At 44.3% G+C, this 12,301-nt stretch overlaps 1 protein-coding gene across 2 annotated transcripts in view; it reads right to left on the minus strand.

Moving 5' to 3' along the window:
- Window positions 1-12,301, minus strand: part of OGFR (opioid growth factor receptor) — a 136,137-nt gene that overhangs the window by 64,662 nt on the left and 59,174 nt on the right. The gene's annotated exons all lie outside the window — the stretch shown is intronic.

Here is a 12,301-nt window from a genome sequence, read left to right on the forward strand (position 1 = left end):
AAACATGACACTTGAAAATGAATAATACATTTTACAAGTAAAAACATATTAACATGTGCAAGTTAAGTTCAGGGGTATTTGTCTTTTCATTTGTGTCTGACAAAAAAAACACTTCCTGAATCTCGATCAAAGATCGGGGCTGGGCAAGTAGTGGAGCTGAAGGAAACCCTACTGTTAACTGCTTCAGGGATCTCAACACTTTGCAGTGCAGGCCATATTAATTGAAAAATGCATAAACTAGCTAACAAACACCCCACATGCATCACAATTTGTTCCTGGAGCTATCCACAAATAGCATTACATGTTCCTGAACAAGTAACCATGGCCCCGGCAGTATCTCTGCCAAGATCTATTTCTGTACTAATGTGTGCTACCAGAATGTGTCAGCATTATGACATGCCAATGCATTAGCCCAAGCATGCCCTGAACATCATAATGCTTTGCCAACACAGAAGCTCATTTGTTCTCCAGACATTTTTGTGACATGTGTCCTTTGGTTGCATAAACCGGATAGTGCTACAATCATGACCTGTCACTGCACTGTCACTGTTATCCAGGACAGTGCCAAAATCACGGCATTCCACTGCACTGGCTGAATTACCCTAGGCCAGTGTCTCCCACACTGTGGGTCATGACCACTCTGATTTTTAGTGGATCGCGAAAGTCCAAGCTATAAATAAAGATGCCTTTAAATTCTATATGTATCCTGTCACATTTAATTTGCTTCAAAGACAGAGGTCAAAGATGAGGCTATGTCTTCTGACAAATTGCTGCTTTGTAAAAAAACAAAGGTTACAGGGACGTTATAGTTAGGTTTTGAATTTATGTGCACAAAACCGGAGAAATTCAGGAGTTATAGTTGGAGTTATTTCAAATAGGTATAACTTGCAGTCCCCACCATGCACAGGTTTTTCTTCAATAAATTAACTTCTAACGTTTCATCGATATTTTTATTAATGTTATAAAAGTTGTTAGAAGTGCGACGCAAGCTATAGTTACTTGAAGAAACTAACTATAACTGCTGAATTTCTCTAATTTTGTGCGAGTAAATTCAGAACCTAACTATAACGTCTATGTAACCTTTGTTTTTTGTAAGTGAATTTCTGATGTCTTTTTTATTGTATTTCCTAAGTATAACGTCCATGTAACCTTTGTTTTTTTCAGTGAATTTCTCTGTTTTTAATTAACAAAGTAATTTTCATTACTGTTCGTTAATCCAACCACTGCGCACACAGTCTTTGGCTGTGTGAGGGGGTGGTTGACCCCAGCAGCATTCGGTCATGTACTAGGTGGGTGCAGCCAGATCCTGCACCCAACCACCCAAACCACCCAACAACACGCTGCGCACGGACTTTGGCCCTGTTTTTCTGGGTGTGAGAAGAGGGTGTCTCTGGGTATAGGAGTGGCTGTGAGAGTGTCTGCCTGGGTGTGAGAGTGGGTGAAAGATGCATTCACCTCCACAAAGGATTTTAGATTGTTTTTCAATATGGAATCGCAGAGTAAACGCACTTGCTTTGCCTTCGCCAAGCCCAGGAGTTTAGGATCATTTGTCCTTTCAAGAAGTGGAGCTTCAACTGGGCACCTCCTACGTTTATATTTGTAAATGCTTACTGTTGAGGTTTAATTTCTGTAAAATGAGCATCATGGCCAGAACGAAAGCTCATCTGCTCGTTTATCCAACAAGAGTCCACAGGTTGCACAAAATGTCCCTACTGGTTAGTTAGTAAGTGCTACCTTGCTGGGTAAATGTCCAGTGTGTTTTGGGGGGGGAGGGGCCGTGCACCCCCCTCCTCCCCCAGCCGATTTCAGCCCTGGGGAACCCATCCCCCAGGGCCCACTACAATTCCTTGAGTGCACCCTCCCCTCCCCCGTGCCCGTCCGTCAATAAATGGAGGATGGGGGCTGTGGCTGATTTCTGCCCCAGGGAATCCATCCCACAGGCCCAGGGCACCCAGTGTGCAATGGGACTTCAGGGGGAGCCTTAAGCCGTCTCCCCGTTTATTTAAACCTTTGCCCCGGAGAAGTGGCAGTCCCCAAGACTGCGGGGGGCCCATGTGTTAATTTGATCATTTGCCTCGGGGATGTAGCAGCCCCCCTGCACTGTTAGTTTAGCTGCTGCAAGGTGGCGGTCCCTGGGGCTGCGGGCAGTGCTTAATTTGTAGAAGAAGAAGAAAAAAAAAAAAAAAAACGTGCCAGGGCTGTTCTCAGGAAGCTACTGCAGTTTGCACCACCCATTGCCCATGCCCACACTGCCAATGACAGTACTAACACAAGTACTAACCATCACATTCCTAAAAGTGTAATCATTCAAACTATTTCCGGCCACACAAAGCTATAACAATGGTTTGAGCAGCATGTATTAGTCATTTTTACTGTATATCAAATCATAAAAACTGTAGTTACTACCATGTGACAACTGTCATAAGTGCCGGCGTTGCTAATTAAGTGCCGGTCCCGAGCACCAGAAACAACTAGCACAAATTAAGCACTGGCTGCGGGGAGCTGCGCGCTCCCACATATAATTGAATATAAGCCCCGGGGAGGTGGCAGTGCCCGGACATAAATAAGCCCAGGAGGGGCGCCCCCCTGCTTTATTCTTTATATGCCCCCAGGGCCTGGCCCGTACTAGGACTTTAGTAAAACGAGGGAGGGAGCTCAGGCACGTTTTTCTTTTAATTTTTGCTGTGGATTCGTGACCCAGTTGCGAATATGTGGCAACATTTTTTTTTAAACTTGCTTTTTACCCTGGGATGGGGTCTCTCTGGGACCAAAGCAGAAGAGCTAAGGGCACAGGATGTCCCTACCTTGGCCCCTTTTCGTATTTTTTATCTTTTTCTCTGGGACTCAGATGAAGCAGAGTCCCAAAATGGCTGACAACACTTCCTGTTTGAAGTGTTGGCAGTCAATGAGATTGCAGCACGAGATCAGGAGGGTTCTCGGAGCCTTTGCGTCCCTATGTATACAAATCTGAATATTCGTTAGTATCTCAAAAACTACTGACTGGATTAACACCAAATAAAAGTTGTTTCCCCAGCAATAAAAATGTATACAGCTAAGGCTCAAAGTGCAGCCCTGTACGGAGCGGAGGTATGGGGTTACGCTAACTGTAACAAGATCAGTGTGGGGGAAAACAACTTTGCAAGGGCTTTAACTGCATGTCCACGCACCACACCCTTGCTTCCATTATTTCTAGACCTGGGGTTAAGCCGAGTAGCAGATCTAGCTACTCTAAGACCCCTCCTTTATTGGATCAGGTTATGGATAACCCCCGAACTAGATATATATAAGACCGCATTACTCGATCTATTGAAATGCCAAAACGCTCATACTCTTCCCTGGATTCGCCATGTGGCCCATTGGCTTCGGCTATTGGGTCTGGGTGATTATTGGGAAAATCCCCATAAATTAGAGAGACAGCATAAAAACGTTTTAAAGTTAACCTATTGGTCTTATGTTAAGGACAACTACATAACCCACAAATCCCATGGTCGCTTAACTAATTCCTTCATTGATATTAAATGGTCCCCAAAGTTTGAATCCTATTTGGATGTAATACCGGATTTGCAGGGCAAGAGCTTATATGCAAGGTTTCGTTTTGGCTCTCTGCCCCTGATGTCATTGATCCATAGGTGGGGGTCGATTAATCTTCCCAATATATGCCCTGCCTGTGGCAGTACTTTCGAAACCATTGAGCACTTCATGTTCTTCTGCCCAGCCTATGCGATTCCGCGATTAAAATGGATCCGCAATATTTACAGGGACATGGGATTCAAGAACTGCTCCTTGGCTCTACGGGTTCTAAAAAGCCATAATTCAGCCGACGTAATTCTTTCAGTAAGCAAGTATTTAGCAACAGCTTGGCGCATACGATGCCATCTCCAAAAAGTAATTTAAGGTCTCATCTCTTTTATAGATAAGTTTTAGAGTCATATGTGCAATTCAAGTTATTGTTTTAATGTTTCTACACCAATTTATAGATGTGCATTTATTTATTTACTTAAGAATTATTTATTATCTTGTTTTATGTGCTTTTATGGTTATTGATTGAACAAAGTTGATGATGATGATGATGATGATGAATTATTGACCATGTGGTTTGGACAGGGCTTGGAATAGATTTTTCTCAGACAATATGTGGGTAATCATCCTGTGTTTCTGCTATTTTATCACTAGTGTTAGCCGCAAAGAGTTATTTTTATGCACCTGTCTGGTATTCGTGCCATTTTAACATGAATCCGATATCCATTTTAAGTTATTATATAAGCTTTTTATCACACTGTGCTTGTGTCTTTAATGACTTGACAGTGCCTAAATATGCCTATATGATTGTGCCGGTAGTAGGCTCTTTTTGTCAAAGTATGCTATTTAAATTATCAAGAAACTTTATCACTATGTAACATCAACCTAGCACTTTAAATCTTGGGTCGGATAGTTTGCATTTATCTTGATGATGGTATCACCTGGGAAATTTGAATCTGAAACCACCTCATATTGTTTTAAGAGCTTTTAAATATTTGTATTATTCTAACACGCACCTTCTTTGTACAATTTAATGTGTAACTTTTATGACCTATGGTCGAATAAAGTATATATATATATATATATATATATATATATATATATATATATATATATATATATATATATATATATATATATACTGACTGGATTAACACCAAATAACAAAAAGGGCTCTATCAGGAACAAGAACTACCTTTGTGACAAATATGGTGTAATTCAGTCCAGCGGTTCAGGCTGTAGTCATGTTCAGAATTCCTATGGAAAAATGCATAGGGAAAACGCGTTTTGCCCCCTTCTCCCTTTTTCTAAGCCCCTGCTTGACAGATCACTCTGAAACTTTCCAGACAGCAGCTGAAGTGAGTGTCGTATTCTTTTGAAAACTTTTGTGAAGATTCATCAACATGCGCCAAAGAGATAAGCAAGTCAAAAAATGCAACCGCATTTGCTATTGAATCTAGGTCCTACCTATAACTACCTAGTGGCAATAGCCACTAGGTAATGTACATACTTACACACACACACACACATATACCCACACATTCATATATAAACTCATACATATATACACACACATAATCATACATATACACATACATTATTATTCTATATATACACATTTATATATATATATACACACACACACCCACATATATATATATACACACACATTTATATATATATATACACACACCCACATATATATACACACACATATATATATATATATATATATAAATATATATACACATACATTTATATATACACACACACAAATATATATTTATATATATATGGATTACATATATACGAACTGTTACCCTATAAGCATCTGTTCGTAGCATGCAGTGCTGTAGATTCACATGCTCTGCTTACTCCTACCATCTAGTGTTAGGTTTGGATCTGTGCAAGTTGTTTTTCTTCAAAGAAGTCTCTCGAGTCACGAGGTAAAGTGACTCCTTCTCTCAGCGATATTGAGCATGGGCATCAACTCCATTGTTAAATAGTTTTCCCGCAGTTGAGTAAGAATGGAGTGTAAGTGTTAGCAAAGAGATGTCCATGCATATGAGATTTTAAGAAAGGTGCTGCAACTGCCACAGGTGTCTGGGGAGGAGGGCCGCTGCATGTAAATCTACAGAACTACATGGCATGAACAGATACTGTAGGAAGTTGGCTCTGTATGTGCTATTTCAAAGTAAGGAATAGCATGCACAGAGTCCAAGGGTTCCCCTTAGAGGTAAGATAGTGGCAAAAAGAGATAATACTAATGCTCTATTTTGTGGTAGTGTGGTCGAGCAGTAGGCTTATCAAAGGAGTAGTGTTAAGCATTTGTTGTACATACACACAGGCAATAAATGAGGAACACACACTCAGAGACAAATCCAGCCAATAGGTTTTGTTATAGAAAAATATATTTTCTTAGTTTATTTAAAGAACCACAGGTTCAAATTCTACATGTAATATCTCATTTGAAAGGTATTGCAGGTAAGTACTTTAGGAACTTTGAATCATTACATTAGCATGTATACTTTTTACATAAAACACAATAAGCTGTTTTAAAAGTGGACACAATGCAATTTTCACAGTTCCTGGGGGAGGTAAAGTAATGTTAGTTTTAACAGGTAAGTAAGTCACTTACAGGTTTCAGTTCTTGGTCCAAGGTAGCCCACCGTTGGGGGTTCAGAGCAACCCCAAAGTCACCACACCAGCAGCTCAGGGCCGGTTAGGTGCAGAGGTCAAAGAGGTGCCCAAAACAAATAGGCTATAATGGAGAGAAGGGGGTGCCCCGGTTCCAGTCTGCCAGCAGGTAAGTACCCGCGTCTTCGGAGGGCAGACCAGGGGGGTTTTGTAGGGCACCGGGGGGGGGACACAAGTCCACACAAAAAGTACACCCTCAGCAGCGCGGGGGCGGCTGGGTGCAGTGTGGGAACACGCGTCGGGTTTCCAATAGTTTCCTATGGGAGATCAAGGGATCTCCTCAGCGTTGCAGGCAGGCAAGGGGGGGGCTCCTCGGGGTAGCCACCACCTGGGCAAGGGAGAGGGCCTCCTGGGGGTCACTCCTGCACAGGAGTTCCGTTCCTTCAGGTGCTGGGGGCTGCGGGTGCAGGGTCTTTTCCAGCCGTCGGGAAATGGAGTTCAGGCAGTCGCGGTCAGGGGGAGCCTCGGGATTCCCTCTGCAGGCGTCGCTGTGGGGGCTCAGGGGGGACAACTTTGGTTACTCACAGTCTTGGAGTCGCCGGAGGGTCCTCCCTGAGGTGTTGGTTCTCCACCAGTCGAGTCGGGGTCGCCGGGTGCAGTGTTGCAAGTCTCACGCTTCTTGCGGGGAGTTGCAGGGGTCTTTAAATCTGCTCCTTGAAACAAAGTTGCAGTTCTTTTGGAGCAGTGCCGCTGTCCTCGGGAGTTTCTTGTCTTTCTTGAAGCAGGGCAGTCCTCAGAGGATTCAGAGGTCGCTGGTCCCTTGGAAAGCGTCGCTGGAGCAGGTTTCTTTGGAAGGCAGGAGACAGGCCGGTAAGTCTGGGGCCAAAGCAGTTGGTGTCTTCTGTTCTTCCTCTGCAGGGGTTTTTCAGCTCAGCAGTCCTCTTCTTCTTGTAGTTTCAGGAATCTAAATTCTTAGGTTCAGGGGAGCCCTTAAATACTAAATTTATGGGCGTGTTTAGGTCTGGGGGGTTAGTAGCCAATGGCTACTAGCCCTGAGGGTGGGTACACCCTCTTTGTGCCTCCTCCCAAGGGGGGGGGGGCACGTCCCTAATCCTATTGGGGGAATCCTCCATCTGCAAGATGGAGGATTTCTAAAAGTCAGAGTCACCTCAGCTCAGGACACCTTAGGGGCTGTCCTGACTGGCCAGTGACTCCTCCTTGTTTTTCTCATTATCTCTCCTGGACTTGCCGCCAAAAGTGGGGGCTGGGTCCAGGGGGCGGGCATCTCCACTAGCTGGAGTGCCCTGGGGCATTGTAACACGAAGCTTGAGCCTTTGAAGCTCACTGCTAGGTGTTACAGTTCCTGCAGGGGGAGGTGTGAAGCACCTCCACCCAGAGCAGGCTTTGTTTCTGTCCTCAGAGAGCACAAAGGCTCTCAACGCATGAGGTCAGAAACTCGTCTCTCAGCAGCAGGCTGGCACAGACCAGTCAGTCCTGCACTGAACAATTGGGTAAAATACAGGGGGTATCTCCAAGATGCCCTCTGTGTGCATTTTTTTATAAATCCAACACTGGAATCAGTGTGGGTTTATTATTCTGAGAAGTTTGATACTAAACTACCCAGTATTCAGTGTAACCATTATGGAGCTGTGGAGTTCGTTTTTGACAGACTCCCAGCCCATATACTCTTATGGCTACCCTGCACTTACAATGTCTAAGGTTTTGCTTAGACACTGTAGGGGCATAGTGCTCATGCACATATGCCCTCACCTGTGGTATAGTGCACCCTGCTTTAGGGCTGTAAGGCCTACTAGAGGGGTGACTTACCTATGCCACAGGCAGTGGGAGGTTGGCATGGCACCCTGAGGGGAGTGCCATGTCGACTTAGTCATTTTCTCCCCACCAGCACACACAAGCTGGCAAGCAGTGTGTCTGTGCTGAGTGAGGGGTCCCTAGGGTGGCATAAGACATGCTGCAGCCCTTAGAGACCTTCCCTGGCATCAGGGCCCTTGGTACCAGGGGTACCAGTTACAAGGGACTTACCTAGGTGCCAGGGTTGTGCCAATGGTGGAAACAATGGTACATTTTAGGTAAAAGAACACTGGTGCTGGGGCCTGGTTAGCAGGGTCCCAGCACACTTCTCTGTCAAGTCAGCATCAGTATCAAGCAAAAAGTGGGGGGTAACTGCAACAGGAAGCCATTTCTTTACAGATACTTACAGGGTAAGTAACATAATCCATTCAATGGCATGTCTGGCTGTAGAACCACATGCTCTGCACAGACTATAAAGCAGTGTCCTTCAGAAAGCGGTGGCTAACAAGTTGGTGTTGAAGTTGTTTGAAAAACTGTACGTAGCACTGCCTGTCCTACAATTGCTTGTTGGCTTGCTGATACACCCACACAGTAATGTTTAGTGAAAGTGTGTGGAGTTGACCAGGTAGCTGCTTTACACATTTCTGCTACTGGTATATTACCCAAGAAAGCCATAGATGCTCCTATTTTACAAGTAGAGTGGCTCTAGGTGGTGTGGGCAAAGTTATTTTAGCTCTGGCATAACATGTTTGAATGCATTTAACTATTCATATTGAAATGCCTGATTTAGATATGAGTTTCCCTGTGGGAGGGGGTGGTAAAGCGGCAAAAAGTTGCTTGATTTTACAAAACTCTTTAGTTCTTTCAATGTAGTACATTAAAGCTCTTTTTACATTTAATGTATGAAGGGTTCTTTCTGCAACTAAATCGGGTTGCAAAAAGAAAACTGGTAATTCAACTAACTGGTTTAGGAATTTTGGATTAGTTTGAAGGACTACACTGTCTTTGTGTAGCCGGTTAATGCCAGGAGCTACCCGACACGTCTGAGTGAAGTGATGGCTAGTAAAAAAGCAACCTTCCAAGATAGAAACTGGAGAGGGCAGTTATGCTATGGTTCAAATAGTGGGCCCATAAGTCTGGTAAGTACAATGTTGATATTCCAAGCAGGTGCAGGGGGGACCCCGCTGTTGAATTTATCTATTAAGTCCTTCCATTAATGCTATAATAACTGGTACTTTGAAAAGTGATAAATGCTGTCTGTTTTGCAAGTAGGCGCCAACTGCAGCCAGATGCAGGTTTTCGAAGTGTACTCTAGACCAGAGGCGTTTAAATTAAGTTATTTTAAACAGTTGCATGAAGCAGGTCAATATGTTTACTTTGGCAGGAGAAAACACATCTTTTCCACTTGGCAGGGCAACACACTCTGGTTGTGGGTTTACAGGCTTCTTTGATCATGGTCATACATTCTGATGGAAGATTGAGGTAGCCAAACTCTATGACCTCAGGCGCCAAATTGCAAGGATGTGGGTGCCTGACTTCTCCATGGTGCTGAGTGAGAAGATCCAGGTTGAGGGGAAGCTTCTCATGAGGTACTACAGAAAGTTTGAGTAATGTGGTAAACTATGGTTGTCGAGCCAAAGTGGGAGTTATTAGAATGAGGGTGAGAGACATTTGCCTGAGCTTCCGAGTCACTAACGGAAGAAGAGGGAGAGGTGGAAAAGCATAGGAAAATATCCCTGACCAGTTCATCCATAGAGTATTGTCCTTGGATAGTGGGTGTGGGAGCCTGGAGGCGAAGTCTGGGTATTTTGCGTTGCCTGCGGTTGTGAACAGGTCTATCTGTGGAAACCCCAACCTATGGAAGTATGGGAGGACTCGAAGGTGGAGTTCCCACTCGTGGACTTGTTGCCACATCCTGCTGAGGAGGTCAGCAAAGTCATTGTCCGTCCCTGGGAGGTGTGCCACTAATAGGTGAATGTTGTGATGTATTTCCCAATGCCAAATCATCTGTGGTAGGCGTGATAACTGTAGAGAGCAAGTACCACCCTTATTTTTGTAAATAGAATACGGCTGTTGTATTGTCTTTCCTGACTAAGACAACTTTGCCTTTCAGGTGCACTAGAAAAGCTTTCTGTGCTAGGTGAACTTCTCAAAGCTCCAGGTAGTTCATGTGAAGGGTCTGATGTTTGGTGTCCCAGAGATCCTGAACTATGAGATTCTGCAAGTGTGCTCCCCATCCTGTGAGTCATGCATCTGCTATGAGAATGATCTGGGGAACAGAGTCTAGAAATGGCTGCACTTTGGATACGTTTTATGTGTTCCACCACTGCAGAGAGTGATGTGTGCGGCTGTCTACCAACACGAGATCTTGTAACCGACCCTGTGACTGTGACCATTGATTCGCCAAGCATTCTTCCAGCGGTCGCATATGTAGTCTGTCATGGGGCACTATTGCAATACAAAATGCCATTATCTCTAAAGCCTCCGAATTGTTCTGACCATTATGTGTAGGTTGGGATGAAACTATTGAAACAGCGTTGTGATGTTGTGGATCCTGGCTGCACTGAGGTAGGCTAGTCACAGCTGTGTGTTGAGAATAGCCTCTAAGTATGGCTCAATCTGTGAAGGTTGAAGGTGAGACTTTTGTATGTGGATTGTAAATCCGAGTTGATGAATAAGTTGTAGAGAGGATTGAGAATGTTGCAAACACAACTGACTTGTACTGGCTTTGATGAGCCAGTCGCCCAGACAAGGGAAGACATGAATACTTTGTCTGCGCAGATGTGCTGCAACTATCGCTAGATATTTGGAGAATACACAGGGGGTGGTAGGGACTCAAATGGGAGCACTTTGAAATAGTAATGTGTTCTCATGATCACAAACCTGAGGTACTTGCAATGATCTGGATGAACTGGGATGTGAAAGTTGGCGTCCTTTAAATATAGTGCAGATATAAAGTTGTCTTGTATTAGGGGAATCACATCCTGTTGAGTTACCATATGAAATTGCTCTGAAAGTAAGTAACGATTTAATGGCCCGAGGTCTAATATAAGCTGAAGTAAACAGTCTTTTTTGGGAATGAGGAAAAATAGGGAATATACTCCTGCGCTTTGCTGTTGAAGTGGACAGGCTCTACGGTTCCTTTGAGCAAGAGAGCCTGTACCTCCTGTTTGAGCAAGGCTAAATGTTCTGTGGAGAGTGTGGGTCTTCAAGGTGTATGTTTGGAGGCATTTTTACGAGCTCCAGACAATAACTATGTTGGGTAATATCCAACACCCACTGATCTGTTGTGATGTTTTCCCAGTTGTAATAGAAGTGTTGAAGTCTTCCCCCGACAGGTGCTAAATGATTGAGGGGAATAAGGAAAGAGTCACTGTTTTGAGGTGGCAGAACTGTTAGTGGGGCCGCCCCCTTTCCATGACCCTTGAAATTATTTCCTCTGTAGTATCCCCATAAAGGTGAAGTGTGATGCTGTTGCCTGTAAGAGGAGGTAGAGGCATTTGAGGGTGTGGTTTTATTGCCCTGCTCATATGTGGGACATCTAAAGGAACCACAATGTGTAGGGGTTTGTAACACCCCCATGGACTTGGCAACCTCTGTATCCTTTTTCATTTTCTCTGGCATTTGATCCACCTGGGGACCGAATAGCTATGCCCACTGAGTCTAGGGCATTGAGTTATTTGAAATAAGCTTCCCCCCCTGAACAATTTGATGACCTCTTTTTTCATACTCATCAGGGAGATGATGGTGGAGTTCCTCCATTTCGTCCCAATGGGCCCTCTGGTACCTTGGTTGTTACCAATTCGCCAATGGTTGGCTGCTTGAGCTGCAATTCTTTTCCCCACCGCATCAATGAATGTAGACTCTTTATCTGGTGGAGGGGCATCCACTGTTATCTACGAATTTGCTACTTTGTGGGCCTTAGATACTACCTGTAAGCCTGGGGGCAGCTCACCCCTGGACGTAAGGTGGCTCTGAGGGTGCAGCTTTGTACTTTTTATCCACCCTCAGTGTAATAACTTGTGGCTGCACAGGACCTTTAAAAATCTTGTCTGAGTGGCGCAGCATCCCTTTCAACAGGAGCAGATATTGACATGCCCTAGTGGTAGTTGAGAGTCTGTCGAAAAGAAAATCATCCTCAATTGGGTCTTTGCGTAAAGTGACCTGGTGATATGTAGCCCCCTGAGCAATGAGTTCTAGGAAGGATGTTGGTTCATCCGGGGATGAAGGCTTAGTTGGGTAGAGGTCTGTGTCAGTATCCCCATTAGAGTCAATGTTGTAAGTGTCCCATGTATCTGTGAGCTGCTGACATGCATCATCTTCTACTCCCTGA

Source organism: Pleurodeles waltl, chromosome 7, assembly GCF_031143425.1.
Source record: "Pleurodeles waltl isolate 20211129_DDA chromosome 7, aPleWal1.hap1.20221129, whole genome shotgun sequence".
NCBI lineage: Eukaryota > Metazoa > Chordata > Amphibia > Caudata > Salamandridae > Pleurodeles > Pleurodeles waltl.